This window comes from Trichechus manatus, unplaced genomic scaffold, assembly GCF_000243295.1.
Source record: "Trichechus manatus latirostris isolate Lorelei unplaced genomic scaffold, TriManLat1.0 scaffold00028, whole genome shotgun sequence".
Classification (NCBI taxonomy): Eukaryota; Metazoa; Chordata; class Mammalia; order Sirenia; family Trichechidae; genus Trichechus; species Trichechus manatus.
In genome coordinates, this window is record NW_004443964.1 from 8992872 (window position 1) to 9013235 (window position 20364).

General features: G+C 50.6%; 1 protein-coding gene across 1 annotated transcript in view; it reads left to right on the plus strand.

The window, feature by feature from the left end:
* Positions 1-20364, plus strand: part of CPSF4L (cleavage and polyadenylation specific factor 4 like) — a 53094-nt gene that overhangs the window by 957 nt on the left and 31773 nt on the right. The window lies entirely within an intron of this gene.

The following is a 20364-nucleotide window of genomic DNA, read 5'->3' on the forward strand; positions in this document are numbered from 1 at the left end:
GCCGTGCGCCCCGGACCGAGCGCCCCCGGCGTGGCCGCGGGCCCGAGCGGTTGGTTAATAATTTAATCCCTCACATCGGGCGGTTGGGCCCCAGTCGTCGCCTCTGGCCCCGCCCCACCTTGGAGCTTCCCAGCCAGGGCTACAAAACTGCCCCTGGTCTCGGGTGCGTCCCCACGAGCTGTCTTGCTAGCTGGGGACCCGGGACGCTGCCGGTGAGTGCCTGAGCCCTGAGCGCTGGGCGGGAAGCCGGGAGCCGGGCTGGCTTCCCAGGAGAGGACTGAACTAGGAGAAAGAGAGTGTGTGTGTGTAAAAGAGAGAGGGAGAGGCCTGAACTCGGAGTGCGTGTATATGTGTAAAAGAAGAGAGAGACCGACTGGGGGAGGGGTGCTCGCTGCTAACTCAAACCAGGTTCCTTGTGTTTGCCTGATGAGATACAGCTGCCCAGGGCTTTGGACGTTTTCTTTTTCTCTCTGGGAGAATGGAGGGGAAATGCAATGCTGCTGCTTTTCTTGTTTTGGAACTTCTCCCTCCTCCACCACCCCCACCCCTTGCAATCTGACCGGCTCCCACGGCCCTTGACTGCGTCCCCGGTGCCCATTCTTTGCCCAGGTTGCGGAGCGGTTGAATGGGGACAGGGTCTCTGGAGGGGTTGAGGTGCTAGAGGACCCATCTCTTATACGCCCGCAGCCATCTGGACCACAGAAAGGTTTCCCCACCGGCGACCTGCGGGTAAACAATGAGGGCCAGTTGCAGGAGGGCCTCCCGCAATGAAACTTCTTTGCACGTCTGGTCTGGGTTTCTAATAACTCCCGCCTGCCCCCGCCCGCTTGCCGGGGGCTCGGGTGGAGGCGGGGACCACCGATGGAATGGACTGAATTTTAAGAGAACAAAGAGCGGGGCACAAAGGAAGGGGGAGCAGAGCTGTGGATTTCCCCAGAAATGAGGAGTTTACTGGACCAGGGCCAGGCCCAGCTGGGCCTCTAGGCAGCCCCAGGGCTGCAAAGCAAGAATGGGGCATCCTCCCAAGCTTGTGAGGCTTCATTCGCAGGGCAGCTGGGCCCCTTGTGAGTGTGGGGGTGCCACCAGGTTCTCCCTCTTATCAGCTGCCCGGTGAGCTGCGCACGTGACTGACCAGTTGAGATAGTTTGTCTCCTCCAAACTTGGACTCTGGCCCGCCCGTCCTTGGGGGACAGCTGCTCTTTCCCATGAAGGTGGCAGGCTCAACCTTGGGAGATGCCCGACTGGGCTCTCCTGCTCTTCCCAGGGATCCTGCAGCGACTGGGGGGAGGCCACTGGGAGGCAGTGAGGCTGTTCCCATGAGGTGGTGGTTTGGGGGCGAGTGTCAGCTCCTTTACTTTGTACCTCCCTGAGTTCACAGGGCCCCTGCTTCTTGCTGACCAGCCACTCACACTGTGCTCCACAGCTCAGGCCTCCACTCGGCACTTCTGTGTTCTGGGGTTTCCCCTCCTATCTCTTGACCTCTCTCCTTTTTTCTCCTCCGTTCTCTTTTACACGCGCCCACCTACCAGTATTCATCCCAATATCGTATGCGTGTGCTCACTCTACTTCTGACCCGCCACTTCTTGGAACCCCGACAGTCCAGGCCCATAGGATCAGACACCAGGGAGCCCCAAGCAAACCAGGGTCTCATCTACCAAGCAGGGGGCAAATGCCGCACTGGGAGAGGGCCTAGGACACTTCTTTATAAGTCAGGAGCTTCCCCAGAAGGGCCTCAGGTTGGCTGTGGTTCCAGGAAGCCAACTCCCTGCACCTTTGAAGCGGCTGATTGATTTCTTTGGCCGGGACAGCCTGTGCCCAGGTGTGCTGGGAAATGTGTTTTGATGCCGGCCCTGATATCCTTCCCCTCTCTCTCTTCTCTGGTTTGAACTGGGTTGGGGTGGAGGGAGTAGAGGCCCAAGTAGGCCCAGATTGGTGCTGGGCAGCGACTCGAGCCCTCTTTGGCCGAACATTCCGCAGCCTCTGCGGAGCTTGTCCCTGTGTGGGGAGGGAGGAGTCTGTCCCTTGGAGGAAAGGGATCTGGGTTTGATGCCAGAGATAAGACTTGGAGAAAGAAGCAAAGGGCTTGAGCAATCTCACTGTAGAAGTTGAGAGCTGACCCGCAGAGATCTTGTGACTTAGGTTGGAAATTTTCCTCGACCTTGGGAAAGGGAACCAAATTCTGAAGCCTGAGGGAACTTCATAGGGTTATCTGGCAGAGTGTGCTGAAGGCCACCTCTAGCCAGTGTTTCCGGGGTGCCTGTGCCCTCCCTCTCTGGGCCTGGAACTGGCCGGTGACGCAGGGAGGAACCAGCCTGTGTAATCGGACATCGCCCTTCTTTGCTTGCAGCCGGCTGGGAAGGAAGTTCAGCCATTAGATTCCCACATTCCCCCTCACTGTGCCCCTGAAGCTCAGCCTGGAATAGGCCTCCTTGAGGAGCCTTGGGCTTCCTTTCAGCCAGCATACATCAGAGGCTCCCCAGGCACTGCCAGCTTGCAGCTCTGGGCTCTGTGCCAGGCTGGCAGCACTGGTATCCCAAGCCCTCCTTTGCCAGGAACAGGGCTGCTAGTGGTCTCCACTCAGCCTCCCAACCTGAGGAAGGAGCTCCCTTTTGGGGCTAGGCGAGGCCTGCTTGTCCCCCCCAGACTTGGGATGTTCCTGAATGAAGCCCACACTTCTTACCCAGCCTATCAGAAACAGCTTAGGACACCCGGATTTTACCCTCTTTCTGTCATCCCAGGGCTGCGGGCATCTGAAAAGCAACAATGCCAGAGCAGGAACAATCTCTCGGTGTGCACTCAGGGCCTGCAAGTCGTCTGTCCTGCCCGTTGGCGTGGCAGATGGGGTCAGCCAGGCCACGGAGCCCCTGGGTTCTCCTTATACCTGTGCCCCCTTAGGCCCTGGTAGCCAGGATGGATGTGTTCTTGCAGTAACTGAACGTGGCCTGGATCTCCCCAAATGGGGCAGTGAAGCCAGGCTCTGCATTTCAGCTTCTGTTCTCAGCCCCTCCTTCCTCTCTACCCTGAAAGCCTCCATCCTCGGGTTCCCACTCAGTACAGACCCTCTATGTCCCTTAGAATGTTGCCCCTGGCCCTGAAGCATCAGAACCCCCCCCAGGGTTTAAGGCTCAATCAAACAGTAAGGAGAGAGCTGGTGAGAGCACAAAAGGAGCCTTCTAAGGAGGCCAGCAGCATAATTCACGGGACACCGCTAATGAGAATCTGGTTACAGTCCTTCGGACTATGTGATGTTTTATTGGGGGTTGAGTGTATTGAGCTTTTGTGCATTAGTTTTTGCTGGTAGCACCCAGGATACGCCAAATTCCTGAGGTACTTCTAACCCTTATCCTGAGGAGGAATGGAAGGAGTTGTTCTTTTCCCACCTCTACCCACAGCCATGCGGGAGAAAGATGTGGCAGTCTGCTTCCATAAAGATTTACAGCCTTGTTGACCCTCTGGGGCAGTGCTACTCGATCCTGTAGGGCTGCTATGAGTTGGAATCGACTCGACGACAAAGGGTTACCCTCCTCCATCCTTATCAAACTGAAATCAGAAAGAGCTCAAGTCCCATCTGAGAGAATCCAGGCTCCTCCAGCCTGTACCATTAAAGGTTTAAAAGAAGGGAGGAGGGTTCTGGAAGTCAGGTCAGAAAGTAAACCAATGACCCCACTGCTGATAGAATCTGCAGAGGGAGGGCAGAATCAATACCTGGGTTTCAGCAACTTGGAGGAGCCCCCACCCCAAAACAGTTAATCCTAGGGACCCCCAGGATTTTGAAAGAGTTCAACCCATGCCTCACCCTGGAGCCCGTCAGATTAGGTGTCCTCAGATGACACTGCGGTGTCTCCCAGGCTAATAACGTGTCCTGTTTGAATTTAGGAGAGTGATGGTGGCCAGGGATCACTGGGGCTGCTGGTATAGATCTAGTGCGTGTAGTGAGAGATAGAGCATGTTACTGCAGCCCTTTCACAGCAAACACTTGTCAGGGCTTACCCTGTGCCCAGGGCTGTGCTGAGCACCTTACGTAATTCACTTATTTCATCCTCACAATAGACTAAAAACAAAAAAAGCCAGTTGCCATTGAACCAATCCCAACTCATGGCAACCCCATGTGTGTCAGAGTAAAACTGTCCTCCCTAGGTTTTTCAGTGACTGATTTTTCGGAAGTAGATTGCCAGGCCTTTCTTCTGAGGTGCCTCTGGGTGAACTCAAACAGCCAGCCTTTTGGTTAGCAGCTGAGCATGTTACCTGTTTGCACCATCCAGAGACTCCCAAAATAACAGTAAAACCAAACCAAACTCACTGCCTTTGAGTCGTTTCTGACTCAGAGCAACCCCATAGGGTTTCCAAGACTGTAAATCTGCAGAAGCAGACTGCCACATCTTTCTTCTGTGGAGCTGCTGGTAGTTTTGAACAACCGACCTTTCGGTTAGCAGTCCACTGCTTTAACCACTGCGCCCCCAGGGCTTCTGCAGTAACACTAGGGGGTACGTAATGTTATCAACTCCCTTTCAAAGCAAACGAGAAAACTAAGGCACAAATAACTTGACCAGTGTGGCTGAACCGGCTGTAACTCAGAGAATCTAACTCTTCACCCCATACTACCCGCTCTGGCAGAGTGGGTCCAGATGTGCCAGCCGCCGCCCCGGCGACCGTAGTGTCCTTTCCCTCCAGCTGACAAGCCAGAGCCCAGCTCTCAACTCCTAGGAGAAGCAAAGTGAAACAAAACAAGGCCTGGTGGATCTGATTTCAAGCCCAGCCCCTTTCTTCTGTTCCTTCTCAGACCAGGGCCGGAGGGAGGAGCCCTCCCAGCAGGAGGGCCACTCCCAGATGAGGGGGGGCGGCTGCCCTGCTGGGACGCACTGGGTCCCCCACCATGTACCCCTTCCCACCTCTGCTGTGTTCTCCAGCTGTGATGGAAGCTGGGTGGCTTGGACCGGGTGGTAGGCTCAGGGAAACACGACTCCAGGAAGACCCTTGTAAACAAGTGAAGTTGCCGGATGTCCTTGAGTCACTGGTTCCTCGTCATCTTGACTCCTGGGTTGTCTCTTCCTGTTACTCCCGGGTCTTGGCGCACTCCTTTCTCTTCCTTCTCCTGCTCTGGGCTGTTCTGACTCCCAGGCGCTGAGGGAGGCTTTCTCCTCCCCCCTCCTGGTGCCTTCACTGGCGTCTCTCCGGCTGCCTTCCTTCCCCTGGCCCAAAGGCTAATGGCTTTGGGATGAAGATGGAGATGCAGGCAGGGACAAAGGAGCAGAGTGGCCAGTTCCCGTCCCATGAGGAACAGGGGTCCCCAACAGGATGGAGCCTCCTGGGGACCTGAGGTCTGTAATTCCCAGGGTTAATCAGCACTTTGTCTGGGGAGCTGGGGGCACTGGGGTACCCAGACTAAGGAGATTTTAACCTGGAATTGTATACAAAACTGTGTGTCTGTGTGGTAGTCCAGGTATCAGAAGCCTGGGCCCCAACAATGCTATCACCTCCCCTGATACTCCTTGAGGTGGTCAGGGCTCAGAATCCAGCATAGGTGAATTCTTCTCTCAGCTCTGTCTTCACCAATGAGTTACTGGATAACTCATTCACCCTCTCTAATCCTGAGTCGTCTCACCTGCAAGATAGGGATGATGATGATAATAATTCCATGGGATTTTGGGAAGAATGTATGAGATAGAGCCTTTCGGATACCTAGGAGAGTGGATTACTTGTAAATAAAAAGGCAGTTTAATCAAAAGAAGTCATCTAGTACAAGGCTTGGTGCATTGTAAAATCTCAACAAAAGTTAGTTCCTTTTCTGATACTTCTTCCATGACCCATAGCCCAGGAATAATTACTGTGTGGTCCCGGGAGGGCCTGCCGCCTGAGGCTGGGTAGGGTCTAGAATAACATTTCCCAGAGTGGGTTCCTCAGGGCACCATCTTGCTAAATCTGTCAGAATCCACATTGGGAAACACTATTATTCCAGGGCTCTCTGTTGAAGCTAGGCTGGACTCCCTGTTCTATATTTTCCAGCAACAAAAGGGCGAGTTGTCCAAACTGTGGTATGTTTTCCTGCTAGTCAGCCTGACTGAGTTATTGGCATTGCTTTCCTGTAAACTCTAAGAACTATACATTCTTTACAATGATGGAGCATATCTGTATGAATTCAAGAGCGAGCATCATGATTAATGGAAATATCTCTACAACAGTGTCATTAATAGGAATATAATGTGAGACACATATGCACCATTAAGCTGTCTCGTAGCGACGTTTTTAAAATTTAAAAAAAGGTGAAATTAGTTTTAATTATATATTTTATTGAACTCAGTATATCCAAAATATTGTCACTGCACCACGTAGTCATATAAAATGACCGCGATATTTTACATTCTTTTTTTCACATGACGTCTTCAAAATCTAGTGTGTATTTTACACCGATAGCTCATCTCAGTTTGGATGTTAAGTTTTCATAAATGCTACGTCTGGGTTTGGCTTTCGTAAAATTTGCGGCAGAAAAAGTAGGGTCACATACTCAAGTTGTCTCAAGCATACGTCAGTTTTTCGATAATTGAGTCAAGTCTCGGTTTTTAAATTTAAAATCATTGAAATGAGATGTAAAGTTCAGCGTCTCGGTCACATTGGCCCCTTTTCAAGCACTCAGCAGTCCCCAGTGACTATAGGCACCTGTGCTGGATGACGTGGGTTTTGAATATCACGTCATAGGTGCGTCATACCAGCAGTGGTGTTCGACATGATGTCGGAGGTTGTAGCAAATATACCAAGATAAGAACGAGGAGTGGAGGAGGCAAAATAATTGTTAGTTTCAGATGATGGGCTTGTCTACTGACAAAGCCCCCAAAGATTTAATCATAAAGTTGATTAAAGTGTGCAAAAAACCAAACCAAACCCATTGCCGTCAAGTCAGTTCTGACTCATAGTGACCCTAAAAGGCAGACAGTAGAACTGCCCCATAGGGTTTCCAAGGCTGTCAGTCTTTATGGGAGCAGACTGCCACATCTTTCTCCCATGGAGTGGCTGGTGGGTTCAAACCGTTGACTTTTCGCTTAGCAGCCAAGCGCTTAACTGCTGCACCACCAGGGCTCCTTACAAAGTGTGGGAGTATAAAGTTAGTGGGGTGGCCATTAAAAGAACACCACACACGACGGTAGCATTCTCATATAGCAGCTAAAACCAGTCAGAGAATATAGGTGTGTATAAAGGGGGAGGGCGCAGCACACATTCAGAGCAAGAAGAGGCCATAAAGTAACCCAGAATCAACATGATGAGACATGTGTAAGACTTATAGGAAGAACCACAAGGTTTAATGGAGAGTGTCTAAAGGACTTGAATAAACAAGTAGAAAGACTTAATGTTGTGAAATTAGTTTTTCCCAAATTAATTGATTATTTTCTTTTAATTCCAATATAATCCTTTCAGAATTTCTTTTGGAACTTATTAAAATGTTTCTGAAGTCCATCTGGAAGACTGAATGCATTAGAAAATCTAAGAAATTTTAGGGGGGAGAAAAAGGGATATCATCCTACCAGATAGTCAAAAATATACACGGTAATAGTGTTATCTGGTTTAGGAATAAACAGATCAATGAACAGAAAAGGAAGTCTGGAAATAGACTCATGAGTGGGTAGCATCTACATATAAAGGATTTAATATATGATCAAAGTAGCTTTACTCACTTTATAACAAAATCAATTTTATAAGGAATCAGTAACTATAATTACTATTTTAATTTATTATATTATTATATATATTATTATATTTTCTATTTTAAGTGACCCACAGTTTTATAAGTAACAGATATCTCTAGCTTGGTGTATTTCCTTCCAGTATTTATTTTTTGAGTAGTTTTTACTCATTACATTATCTGGTAGTTTTAGAAGAAATGAATATTTCCATAAACTGGGGGGTAGGGGGAGGGCATGGACAGGGATGGGGAAGGCCTTTCCTGCAAAATACTGTGAACCAGAAACCATAAAGCAGATTTGAACCCTGTACAAATGAGTAAGCACTCCCTGGAAAAGAAAACAGAAGCCCAGCAAATGTAAGCAGGTATATAATATGATAAGTTTGCAGACATATTTGCAAAACACGATAATCAAAGATTTAAATCACTTAAATATTTAAAGAAGTCACATAAATCCATTGGGAAAGGTGATGTCCCCTCCCCCTAGAAAAATGGGAAAAAGCCTTCAACAAGCAATTCACAAGAGAAAGGATACAGATGCCAATAATACAGTCTTAAATGTTCACCCTCCTTAGTAATCAGAGATGCAAATGACAAGTTTGTGGGGGTGGGGTGGGGTGGATAATTGTGTTTTTGTTGTTTCCAATTCAACTCAAGAACATACAATGCCTGCCGTTAGACACCATGGTCCTCTGTTGCTGGGTCTGTACGTTGGTAGAACCTTTCTGGAGAACAAGTTAACCATAGAGAACAAAAGTAATTTCGCTAGCTTTTAAGAATGTAGTCTCCGGAAATTGTTAAGGACACATGCCCAGATTGAGCTGAGAGGATTTCTGTTACAGAGTTGAAACCAAAGACTGGAAACAACTTCGCATTCATCAGTGGGCAGACTGGATGTACAAATTGAAATATTAGGACTTAATCTAATGTAGCGTTATTTATTAACATGTAATTATTTTTACCCCAATGTGAACAATGGTTGGCTTTGTTAATCTAGCTACAATGTAACGTGCTGCGTGTATAATAAAGGGGAGATTTTTAAATCAGTGCCACCCAATAGAAATAAAATACAAACCCCGCATGTAACTTGCATTGTCTAATAACTACATTTGAAGTACCTGGGTGGCACGAATGGTTAAGCCCTTGCTACTAACCAAAAGGTTGGCAGTTCAAATCCACCCAGAGGTGCCTTGGAAGAAAGCCCTGGCGATCTACTTCCAAACGATCACAGCCATTGAAAACCCAAGGGAGCACAGTTCTGCTCTGAAACACGTGGGTTCGCCATGAGTCAGAATGGACTCTTTAAGGCAGCTGGTACTGATAATCGCTACGTTTTAAAAAGTAAAAAGAAATAGGCAGAATTCATAGATTCTTATTTAACCTAATAAAGCCAACATATTATCATTTCACCATGTAATTGATATAAAAATAGTAATTGGATATTTTACATTCTTTTTTGCACGCTAAGTCTTTGAAATTGCAGACGTGGTTTACATTTACGTTGCATCTTAGTTTGGATTCGCTACATTTCAAGGGCTCAGTAGCCACCTGCGGTTCTGACTACCATGTTGGACTGTGTGCATGTAAATTAGGGTCCTTGGGTGGTGCAAATGGTTTGTGCTCAACTACTAACCTAAAGGTTGGTGGTTTGAATCCACCCAGCACCACTGCAGAAGAAAGGCCTGGTGATCTGCGTCTGTAAAGATTACAGCCAAGAAAACCCTTCGGAGCACAGTTCTATGCTATAACCCGTGGGGTCTCCATGAGTCAGAACTGACTCCACGGCAATGGGTTTGATTCTTTTTTTTTTTAAGGTGTACACTATTTAATAGTCCATAAAAAGGCAACAGAAAGTGGAAGTAGCTGAGAATTTCTGGTGTGCTCTATTTCCTTCTTCCTTGTCCAGCCTATCCTGTGAGCCCTTCTGTAATGTCCTGACTGCATGGGGCTGGTTTATACACACCCTGTGCCCAGTGTCCTTCTCCATCCCTGCCCCCTACTGCCCCAGCAGGGATGCCTCGGAATGTGTGCTGGCTGCTGCAGAAAGCGCACAGTGAAAGCAGGGGCTCCTTCACTTTCCTTTCCTTCCTGGAAGAGGCCCCCAAAGCACAGGGTGTTTCCCTCCAGGAAATGGGATCTACTGAGTGCGTCTGGGCAGTGGCACCCTTGGGCCAGTGAGCCTGGCTGGATTGGCTGGTAGGCAGGGAGGGAGGGTGGAGTAAGCACAAGGCACCCAGCCTGGAGGTTTTAGGAGCAGGGCTGGGTCAGGTTCTGTTTGTCCTTGCTGGGCATCCGAACCACCAAGGGACAGAAGGTTGAGATGGGAGCAGAGCAGGCACGAGAAACAGGAAGCAGAGCCTTGTGCCAGGCCCGCTTCTGGGTATACCAGGGGAGCCCCAGCTTCTGCTTCAGGGGTCCCCTCCCACCTCTCAGAATATTGAGAGGTTCCTTAGAGCAGGAAGTAGGAGTGGGATCCTGGGTATAAGGTGACTGTCGTTAGTTGTCATTGAGTCAGTTGCGACTCCTGGCGACCCCATGTGTGCAGAGTAGAACTGCTCCATAGGGTTTTCAAGGCTGTGACCTTTTAGAAGCAGATCGCCAGGCCTGTCCTCCAAGGTGACTCTGGCGGAGGGGTGGGGGGGACTTGAACCACCTATCTTTCAGCTAGTAGTTGAGTACTTAACCATTTGTGTCCCCCAGTCAGCACTTCAGATACCCCCTGTCTAGGGGCAAATCCCTGATGAGGGAGTCAGCAAAATAAGCTTGACTCCGAGGGTCTTAGAGAGAGAAACATTCTTCCCAATCCCAGCCAACCCCTGTCCCCCATACACACGCACACTCTCAGCTGCCTGCGTCTGCACGGGCCGGACAGCATCACCTGCTGCAGAAAACTCTGCATCCTCAGGTCTGAAAGAAACGGGCTCGAATCACCCTTTGGTAGCTATGAGAGTGAGCAAAGGAATTCACCGCTCGGAGCCTTCATTTCTTCCTCTGTAAAATGGGGGCAATCATGACACCCTCCTTGCAGGGTTGCTGTGAGGTTGAAGAGTATAAACATGCTTTGCGCCCACACAACACCTGGCACGCAGCAGGCCCCCAGTAAGCGGGGGCTGTTGACAGTCGTGCTGTTCCTGCGCATGGCTTGGTGGACGGCCGGACACAGGAACCCCGGGGTGCTGGTTGCCCATAGATGCCCCCGCCTCCTCTTTTTCTCTGCTCCCTCCGAGCTGTGAGTCTAGCCGAGCTGGGGCTGTAGAGACGGCGAAGTCTAACCTTCACCTGCCCAGGATATCTCAGATGGAATCCCAGCGTGGTGTGGGGGGCTGGCCTCCAGATCTGGGCTTCGGTGACCCTGGAAACGGGTCCATCTCCGGAGCGTGGGAGGGTTGTTATCTCTCATCTCCTGCTCAGTTGAGGAGGCGCAGGCATCAGGAAGCAGCTGTGTTGGGGGGCCGAGTTCTTTTTGGGGAGATACCCTAATCTCCCTGCTTCTCCTGCCATCAGGTTGCTATGAATTGCCCGCTTTCTCCTCCTTGGCAACTCAGAATAAAACGCAGACCTAACAAGCATGTGTAGCTTGGGTATGTTTTGGGGGGAGGGAGAGAAAGAGGACGGACATGAGTGGGAGATTAACATGGACACAGATACGGGATGGATGGAGACCTGATCTCGCCCAGCCCCCAGTGAGTGCCTCGTGCTGGGCCGTGGCTGCCGAAGCCCTGAGAACTAGATAGGTGTAAGCTGGTTCTGAAGTTAAAGCTTTTTCCTTAATCCTTTGATGCTTTGGGAATTTATTTATTATTATTAAAACAGTATTACCACATTAAAGAAAACTTTTTTTTAAGCCTGTTTTCTTCTTAAGCCTAGTATAACTCCTTAATTTCTCTGCATTCCGTTTCAATCGTTATTCAGGAATCACTCTGTGTAGACGAGTGTGTGTTCTGATGTTGGGTTTTCCTTTTTCCTTCCGCTTAACAGCATTTGGTAAGCAGTTTTCCACCTTGCGGTGTGATCTTCCTGTGCGCCCCTTTTCATGACTGCCTGATAATCTGTTGGGTTAATGGCTCAGAGTTTTCTTAACCATTTCCCCACTGTTGGATATTTAGGTTATGTCCAATCTTTTGCTCTTATGAAATAGGCTGCAATAAGTATCTGTGTATGTGACTCTTTTTTTCTCTCCTGTTGAGAGAGTTCCATTGGAGAAGTTTCAGATATGGAGGTTACCGAGTCACACTTGTTTTAAAACCATATTTGAAGAAACTTTACCATAGCTGCAGGTGCTCCCAGACCACCTGGTCCTGGGATCAGCTGAGCCCTGAGCAGCTCTGGGGCCAGGTTCTGTGCCTCTTTCTCTGCCTGGTGGCACCAAGTACCAGCTACTTAGTGGTAGGTGGAGGGGTGGGGGTGGGGGTGCTTCCTCCTCTCTAGTCAGTTCCCCTTTCCTAGCTCTTGGTGGGGACAAGCTTGTAACAGACAAGATTAGCCTTGTGCCGGGTAATGCATGAACCAGGAGTTACTGGGGGAAAGACCTTTAGATTGGGAGGCAGGAGGCCTGGGCTCCACACCTGGCTTACTCGCCAGCTCCTGACCTTCAACAAGTCACTTCCCCCCGCCGCATCAGCCTAAGCGAGGCCGCTGGATTGGGTACTCTGGCTGTCCTGTCTCAGTCCTGGGAACCTCCAAGCTTGCAGGGTGGCCTGTGTTTCAATGGGAGTCATGTGACGTAGCGGGTGCTGTATTTTAGCATCTCCAAGGAAGAGGCGAGAAAATCCAGTGGGATGTGGGAAGAAAACACCAGAACTTCCATCTATATTGATTTTTTTAAAAGAGGGAAAACTAAAAGTTATTAATACATGGATTGACAATAAACCAAAAAAAAAAAAAACAAAAACCCATTGCTGTCACGTTGATTCCGACTCATAGCGACCCTATAGGACAGAGTAGAACTGCTCCATAGGGTTTCCAAGGAGTGGCTGGTGAATTCGAACTGCCAACCTTTTGATTAGCAGCCAAGCTCTTAACCACTGCATCACCGGGGCTCTGGACTGACAGTAGACTTGTAAATAACTTTTGTTGTTGTTGCTGGCTACCATCAAGTTGGTTCTGACTCATAGTGACCCCATATGACAGAGTAGAACTGCCCCATGGGATTTTCTAGACTCTAATATTGATGGGGAGCCCTGGTGGCACAGTGGTTAAGAGCTTGGCGGCTAACCAAAAGGTCAGCAGTTTGAATCTACCAGCTGCTCCTTGGAAACCCTATGGGGCCGTTCTACTCTGTCCTATAGTGTCACTATGAGTCAGAATCGACTCAACGGCAATAGATTAATATTTATGAGAGAAGATCACTGGGTCTTTTCTTCTGAGGAGCCACTGATTGGTTCAAACCACGGACTTCTCAGTTAGCAGCCAACCACTTAACCACTGTGCCACCAGGGCTCCTTCCAATAACTTTTAGTTTAAAAAAAAAGAAGTATGGATGTATATGTACATACATACACACGTATATTTGGGGGCCCTGGTGGCATAGTGGTTAAGCATTCAGCTGCTAATCAAAAGGTCGGGAGTTCGAATCCATCAGCTACTCCTTGGAAACCCTATGGGGCAGTTCTGCTCTGTCCTGTTGGGTCACTATGAGTTGGAATGTATTCGATGGCAGCGGGTTATATATCTATATGGAAATTACATGCTCAAATTTTGCTGTTTGTTTCTTTTTGTATGATGGAGGCCCTAAACCTTTTCATGGTGTATCCCTATTTTCTTTATGGGGCATCGGTGGTTCAGTGGTAGAATTCTCACTTTCCATGCAGGAGACCTGGGTCCGATTTCCAGGCCATTTGCACCTCGTGTGCAGCCACCACCTGCCTGTCAGTAAAGGTTTGCATGTTTCTATGATGCTGAACGGCTTTCAGCTGAGCTTCCAGACTAAGATGAACTAGGAAGAAAGGCCTGGTGATCTACTTCTGAAAATCAGCCAGTGAAAACCCTCTGAATCACAACTGTCCAGGCTGCAACCAATCATGGAGATGGTGTGGGACCCGGCAACATTTTGTTCCATTGTGCATGGGGTCACCATGAGTCATGAGGCCAACTCAGTGGCAGCTGACAGCAACAATCCCTACTTTAGTGAATGGAGTCCTGGTGTGGGAATTCAGCTTTGGCTTTAATCCATGACCTTGAACAAGTCCCTTAATTTTTAGTCTCTCCATCTCTGAAAATACAGTCCCACCACACCCAGGTATTTTAAGGAGATATTTGACACAGATACTTAAGTGGTACAGGAATCATAATGTTGACATTTCATGTTCCCATCCTGGGCTTTTTTATTTGTTTGTTTGTTCCAGCTTGGCTTATTTTAAACAGTACTTCTTAACCTTCTTGTGCACGCAGCACACTTTCAAATCCGAGGGCTTTTGGCAGTGCATACTAAGGAACTCATAGATTTCAGATAGTACTAAAGTCAGCTAAAATTACAACATAGTCTCCATTGAGGTTCCTCTCAGAATATGTAACAATGAGTATCAAAGTGTCCACGTTCTCCATTCACTCAGCTGCCCTTCAAACCTGTCGCGCTGCATGAATGAAACCGTTTTCCGCCTTCACAGGCCTTTGTTATGTTTGCAGGATAAGGCTGGTGAGTGTTCCAGAAAGTGCAGGATCTTTTTTGGGTGACCAAAAACCAGAGCCACTAACCTCTCACAGACACTTGCGGCCCTGGGTGCACTGAGTTTCTTGCACAACTCCCTTCAGCTTGTCATTCATCTGGCAGACACTGGGTCGCGAAATGCCTTCTCTGTTTGCCAAAGTTAAGTTCTCCCTAGAGATGTTGGCAGTACCGCTGCAAGAAAGGTCCATGGCCCACCTGGGGGGACCCATGGCTGGAAAACGATGCCAGGGGCTTGAGGCAACCCCTGGAACACTTGGAGTTCTCTTTGATTCTGCCCTTTCTCTCATCCACCACCCAGGCTCCTAGTAATTCCTGGTGTCTCTTCCTCCAAAACATGTTCGGAACGTGTCCACCTCTGTCGGTCTCCTTGTTGTTGTTAGTGGCCGTCAAGTCCACTCCGACTCGTGGCGACCCCACGTGCAATAGAATGAAATGTTGCCTGGGCCTACACCATCTTCACGATCGCTGGCGTGCGCGAGTCCACCGCTGAGGCCACTGTATATTTTGAGTGCCTTCCAGCCTAGGGGGCTCATCTTCCAGCACTATATTGGACATCCTCTGTTGTGAGCCATAGGGTTTTCATTGGCTAACTTTCAGAAGTAGATCACCAGGCCTTTCTTCCTAGTCTGTCTGAGCCTGGAAGCTCTGCTGAAACCTGTCCAACATGGGTGACCCAGCTGGTATTTGAAATACCGGTGGCATAGCTTCCAGCATCACAGCAACATAGAAGCACCATAGCACGACAGACTGACAGATGGTGGTGGGCCTGTCTCCTTAGCTGCACCCGAGTCCCAGCCGCATCCTCTCTGCCCTAAGCTCCCACAGCAGCCTCCTGCCTGAACTCCTGCTTCCCCTCCTCCACGTCTCCAGTGCCAGCGGCTGATTGGCTCACTTGCCTGCTTACAAGCCCCTGTTAGTTTCCTAGTGCATCTAGAATGACATCCAGACTCCTTCCCATGGTCTTACAGGGAGGAGGGCCCTGTGTGGCCTGACCTCTGGCCACACTGGTTTTCCTTCCATTCCCCAAGCACCACAAACTTGTTCCCACCCCTGGGTCTTTGCATGTACTGTTCTCCCTGCCTGTAATGTTCTTGGCGTGGCTGCTTCCTGCTCATCATCCAGTTCTCAGCTCACAGTGCCACTTCCTCAGAGGTCTCCCCCAGCCCCCTCAACTCCAACACTCACTTGCATCATGCCTCATGACACTGAAGACTGTGAGATATTGTTATCTTTATATACTTACAACCCCACTCCCCACCCCCCCACACATCCATGTGCCCCCTGAGAAGGCAGGAGCCTGTCCTCCTTGCTATTCATTGCCTTGTTTGTGGCCTAGAACGGTATGTGAAAATCGGTAGGTATGCAATAATTCAATGAATGAATGAATGTACGAACAAACAAGGAAACTAACAAAGGCTCTTGCAATTGACCTGAGTCTCCACTGAGGTCATGATGTGCTCAGAGGCCTCTCTGTCCGGCCACGTGGCTGGGCTGTGTCAGATGGAGGACAGTTACTCATTCCCGGATGAATAGCTCGGGGAAGAACCTCAGGAGGGACGGCTGCCGAGAGCGGTGGCAGTGGGCATTGAAGTGTGTACTCCCTGTATCGGGTGGGCGTCTGGTCAGCTGCAGAGTGGGCCGCCTGCCTGGCGGCCCCAGGAGAGCTCAGGTCTGGCTCCAGGCTCAGGCAGAGCTGCCAGGGACAGGCCACTGCTGGACGTTGAGGGTGTGTCGGTCCGGTCTGTCGAGGAGATGGAGGCCAGCTGATCTGGGAGGGCAGTGGTCTCGTGCCTGGAGAATGGGTGAGGGGGCCAGGCAGGGTTTATCCTCTAGCTCTGGGAGCCCTGGTGGCATGAACGGGTAAGTCCTTTGCTGCTAAATGAGAGATTGGCAGTTTGAACCAACCCGGTGGCTCCACAGGAGAAAGACCTGGCAATCTGTTCCCATAAACATTACAGCCAAGAAAACCCTATGGGGCAGTTCTCCTCTGTCACATGAGGTCCCTGTGAGTCAAAATCGATTGGACAGCACCTATCAACAACGACAGACCCAGGAGCGACAGACCCAGGAGCGGGGCTGAGCTGAGGGTGTGAAAACCCAACCTGGGCCTGACCTTGGATTATTCTGTGGTCACTTGACCGAGGATAAGGAATCTGGTGCCCCCAGGGGCTCAGGAACTAGGCTTTGGTTTTCGCTAGCTCCGCTGTGAAAGCCGGATGTGGCTTCCCGGGTGGAATAGGACTGTCCCAGCCCAGGGCAGGCTGTGGGAAGTGGCTGCCCTATTGTTGGTCGGCCAATTTTAGCCACTTCCCCAGAGCCGAGTCACGGTGCTTAGCAACACCCCCTCCCAAAGCCACAGCTCCCTTTGGCATGATCCGCTTCCGGGGTGGGCGCTCAGGGCCTCCCACGGGACAGCCCAGGCCTCTGGCCAGAGCAAAGGCTTCCGCCACCTGCTTCCATTTCCACCTCCATGTCCCATCTCCTCACCCCTAAATCCTTCTCTGTAGAAACTGAGGGTGACTGTCACTCAAAAAAAAAAAAAAAACGGTTAAAGTCAAGTTGACTCCAACTTGTGGCGACCCCATGTGTGTCAGAGTAGAACTGCTCCATATGGTTTTCAGTGGCTAATGTTTTGGAAGTAGATCACCAGGCCTTTCTTCCAAGGTGCATTTGTGTAGATTTGAATCTCCAACCTTTTGGTTAGTGGCCGAGTTCTTAACTGTCTGCACCACCCAGGAACGAGCCTTGATGTCACCCAGGGGCTATGAAACCAGACTTAAAGCAGCTGATAAGTGAGTTCTCACCTGGCCCTCGACAGTGCTGCTCACCCTGTATGTTGGGAGCTCTAGCTCTAGGACCCCAGAGATGCAGACTTCGCCTGCCCGGACTGCTGGGCTTCCTGCCATGCACTGCAGCCTGCTCTTCCCTGGTACAGTGGGATTGGTGGGCGACTCCAGCTAGACTCTCTCGGGACCTTTCCCTACTGATGAGTGGAAGATGGTTCTTCGTGAGCTGCAAAGCATCTTTTCCACTTTCCCACCTCCACCTCCAGGGAGCAGGACCAGGGGAGGCAGATGACATGGGCCAGACACCTTGCTGACTTTCGGAGGTCCAGAGCATGCAGCTCTCCTGGGGGCTACAGGGTGGGCTGGGATGGGGATGCATGAGAATCTGCACCTAGATTCCAACTGTCATCTCCTACCTCCTCCCCAGCCCTACCCACAGGCATATGCCAGGAGGAGGGGTGAACGGGATGGTGGAAAGCCCCCTACCCTGCAGCCCTAATGGCCACAAGGTCTGCACAGCCCCCGATGAGTCCTGGATAGCTGGGCTGTGGTTTCCCTTTCTCCTCTCTAACGAGCGCATTGATAGGAGGAAACCACAACCCTTGACCGTGCCAGCTGGGTCTGGGGATTCCTGCCTGGCGTCCCTATAGCTGCGTTCCTGCTCATTCTGACCCTCAATTTCCCGTCCCTGCCTTTCCTTTTTTTGTTTGTCTGCTGTGTCTTCACATGTGTGTTCCCACTCCAGGACAGCAGTGTCCCCTCCCAGGGGACATTTGGCAATGTCTAGAGACTTTTTAAGGAGGTCTGGTAGTGCAACAGTTATAAGCGCTCAGCTGATAACCGAAAGGTCAGTGGTTCAAACCCACCAGTGGCTCCGCAGGAGGTTAAGACCTGGCGATCTGCTCCTGTAAAGATTAGAGCCTAGAAACCCTGTGAAGCAGTTCTGCTCTGTCACATGGGGTCACTATGAGTTGAAATAGACTTGATGACACCTAACGACAACAGCAGAGACATTTTTTCGGTTGTCACAGCTGGGGGTGGAGGTGCTGTTGCTACTCATATCTTGTGTGTAGAGGCCAGGGCTGCTGCTAAACATCCTTCAAAGTGCAGGACAGCCCCCACCATAAACAATGATCCAGCCTGAAGTGTCCACAGTGTCTGCTCTCGGCTTACACTAGAACTTTCTCCAGGTAGCAGGCAGGCTCTTCCTCTCTCTGGACCCGTCAGTCACCAGTGGTGAGGGGCACTCGATTTGTGATGTTACTGACCCATGGTGCTATCCACCAAAGGCTGGAGAAAGGCCCAGAGTGGAGTAGAAAGAGCACTGGACCAGGAGTCCAGACCTGAGGTAAGGGAGGCTTCTCAGAAGGGCTGATGCCCCAACTGAGCCCTGAAGGGTGAATTTGGGTTGTCTGGGTGTTTCAGCAGGGAATGGCATGTGTCATCCCGGAGTTGAGGGGCCAGAAGCTCAGAGGGTGGAGCAGAGGGCAAGGGTGGTGGGGTTGAGAGAGGGAGGCAGGGACCGATCACCACACCAAAGGCTTTGCCCTGGGCAGCTGTTGAGGACACTCAGGTGGTGGTTGTTAGGAACCATCAAGTCGATTTTCTTTCGATTTTCTTTCAACTTGTAGTGACCTCTGTGACTGAGTAGAACTGCCGCTAAGCTGTAATCTCTGCCCCGGTGATGCAATGGTTAAGTGTTGGGCTGCTAACTGTAAGGTCAGTGGTTCGAACCTACCAGCAGCTGTGGGAGAAAAGACCTGGTGATCTGCTCCTGTAAAGATTACAGCCTAGGAAACCCCATGGGGCAGTTCTCCTCTGTCCTATAGGGTCACTATTAGTCAGCATCAACTTACGGCACACAGCAAGAACGACAATCTTTACGGAAGCAGATTGCCAGGTCTTTCACCCGCAGAGCCGCTGAATGAGTTTGAACAGCCAACCTTTCAGTTAGCCGTCGCTCCACCAGAGTGCCTTTTTCTTCTAAAGGACAGTGCTTTTCCCTACGCTCCCAAACTAGGACGCTGCTAGAGCAAACCCCACCACATTTAGGGTTGTGGGCTTTGCAGTGGAAAGGCCTGGAATGAGGATGCCCCTGAGTGTGTGGCTGTTGCCAGGAGGAGCAGGGAGGGAGGCAGGGACCCTCACCTCACCCACCAGACTGGGTTCATGCCCTGCTTATGCCTCTCGCCACCCTGCGCAGCCCTGCCCTACTGGACTTAGCATTTGGAGCTGGTCCCTCGGGGGGAGAAGGGGCTGGCTTGGCCCCAACGCTGAACTTGGCCCTTGCATGGGAGGTACTGTAAACCTTGGCCTCAGCCAGCCCAGGCTGCTTCTGCCCTTGGCTCTTCCTCTGCTGTTCTTTGGACTTAATCACCAGGGGTCTGTAGATCCCAGGGTCCTGGGTCTCCTAGGGTGTAGTCACTGCCTCCCTCCACCCCGAATGATTGCAGAAACCAGAGGGAGTTTCCAGCCTTGATCTCCTGAGAGGCAGGGGGCCGGGCCCCAACAAAAAACCCCGGGCCCCACAGTGGAGACATTGCAGGCGGGAACCTCCCATATGGGACACTCGGCAAGGGCTCGGAGGCTGGGGAGCTGGTTCTTTGGGTCCCAGCAGCCCCACCCCAGCTCTGATTCAGAAAGAGACGCCGGTCTACCCATGTGTCTAGAAGAGCTGGGCCAAGTCGCCCTGGGGCCGCCTGCCACCTGCCCGCCCTGTCTTCTCCCTCCTCTCTGAGGACTGTGACTCGGGTTAAATTGTCCACTAACTTCACAGAGATTTACGTTAAACAGCAGGAAGAACTTACAATGTGTCTCCAGGCTGGCAGTTCAGAGGCGTCAAGTCTTAGACTCAGTATCTTTCCTAAATGGCTGCGTGAAGTGGCTTATGAACCTCCACATCCCTAAATGTGGTCGAGGTTGAGAGATTGTATCTCTCTCAAGTTTCAGGGACAGTGTGTGTTTGGTTACGTGAACTCTGACCAGATGGCAAAAATCCCTCCCCTAACCTGAGAGCGTATGGGTGTGGGTGAAGAAATTGGCAGGGTTATGAAATCCATTGCTGGCATCTTTCACTTCATTTCGTTTTGGTCAGGGAGCTGGGGTTTTAGTAACAGCCCCTTGGCAGATGGGAGTCCCTGGGTGTTGTGGTGCAAACGGTTAATGCGCTCAGCTGCTAACCAAAAGGTTGAAGGTTCAAGTCTACCCAGAGGCGCCTCGGAAGAAAGTCCTGATGATCT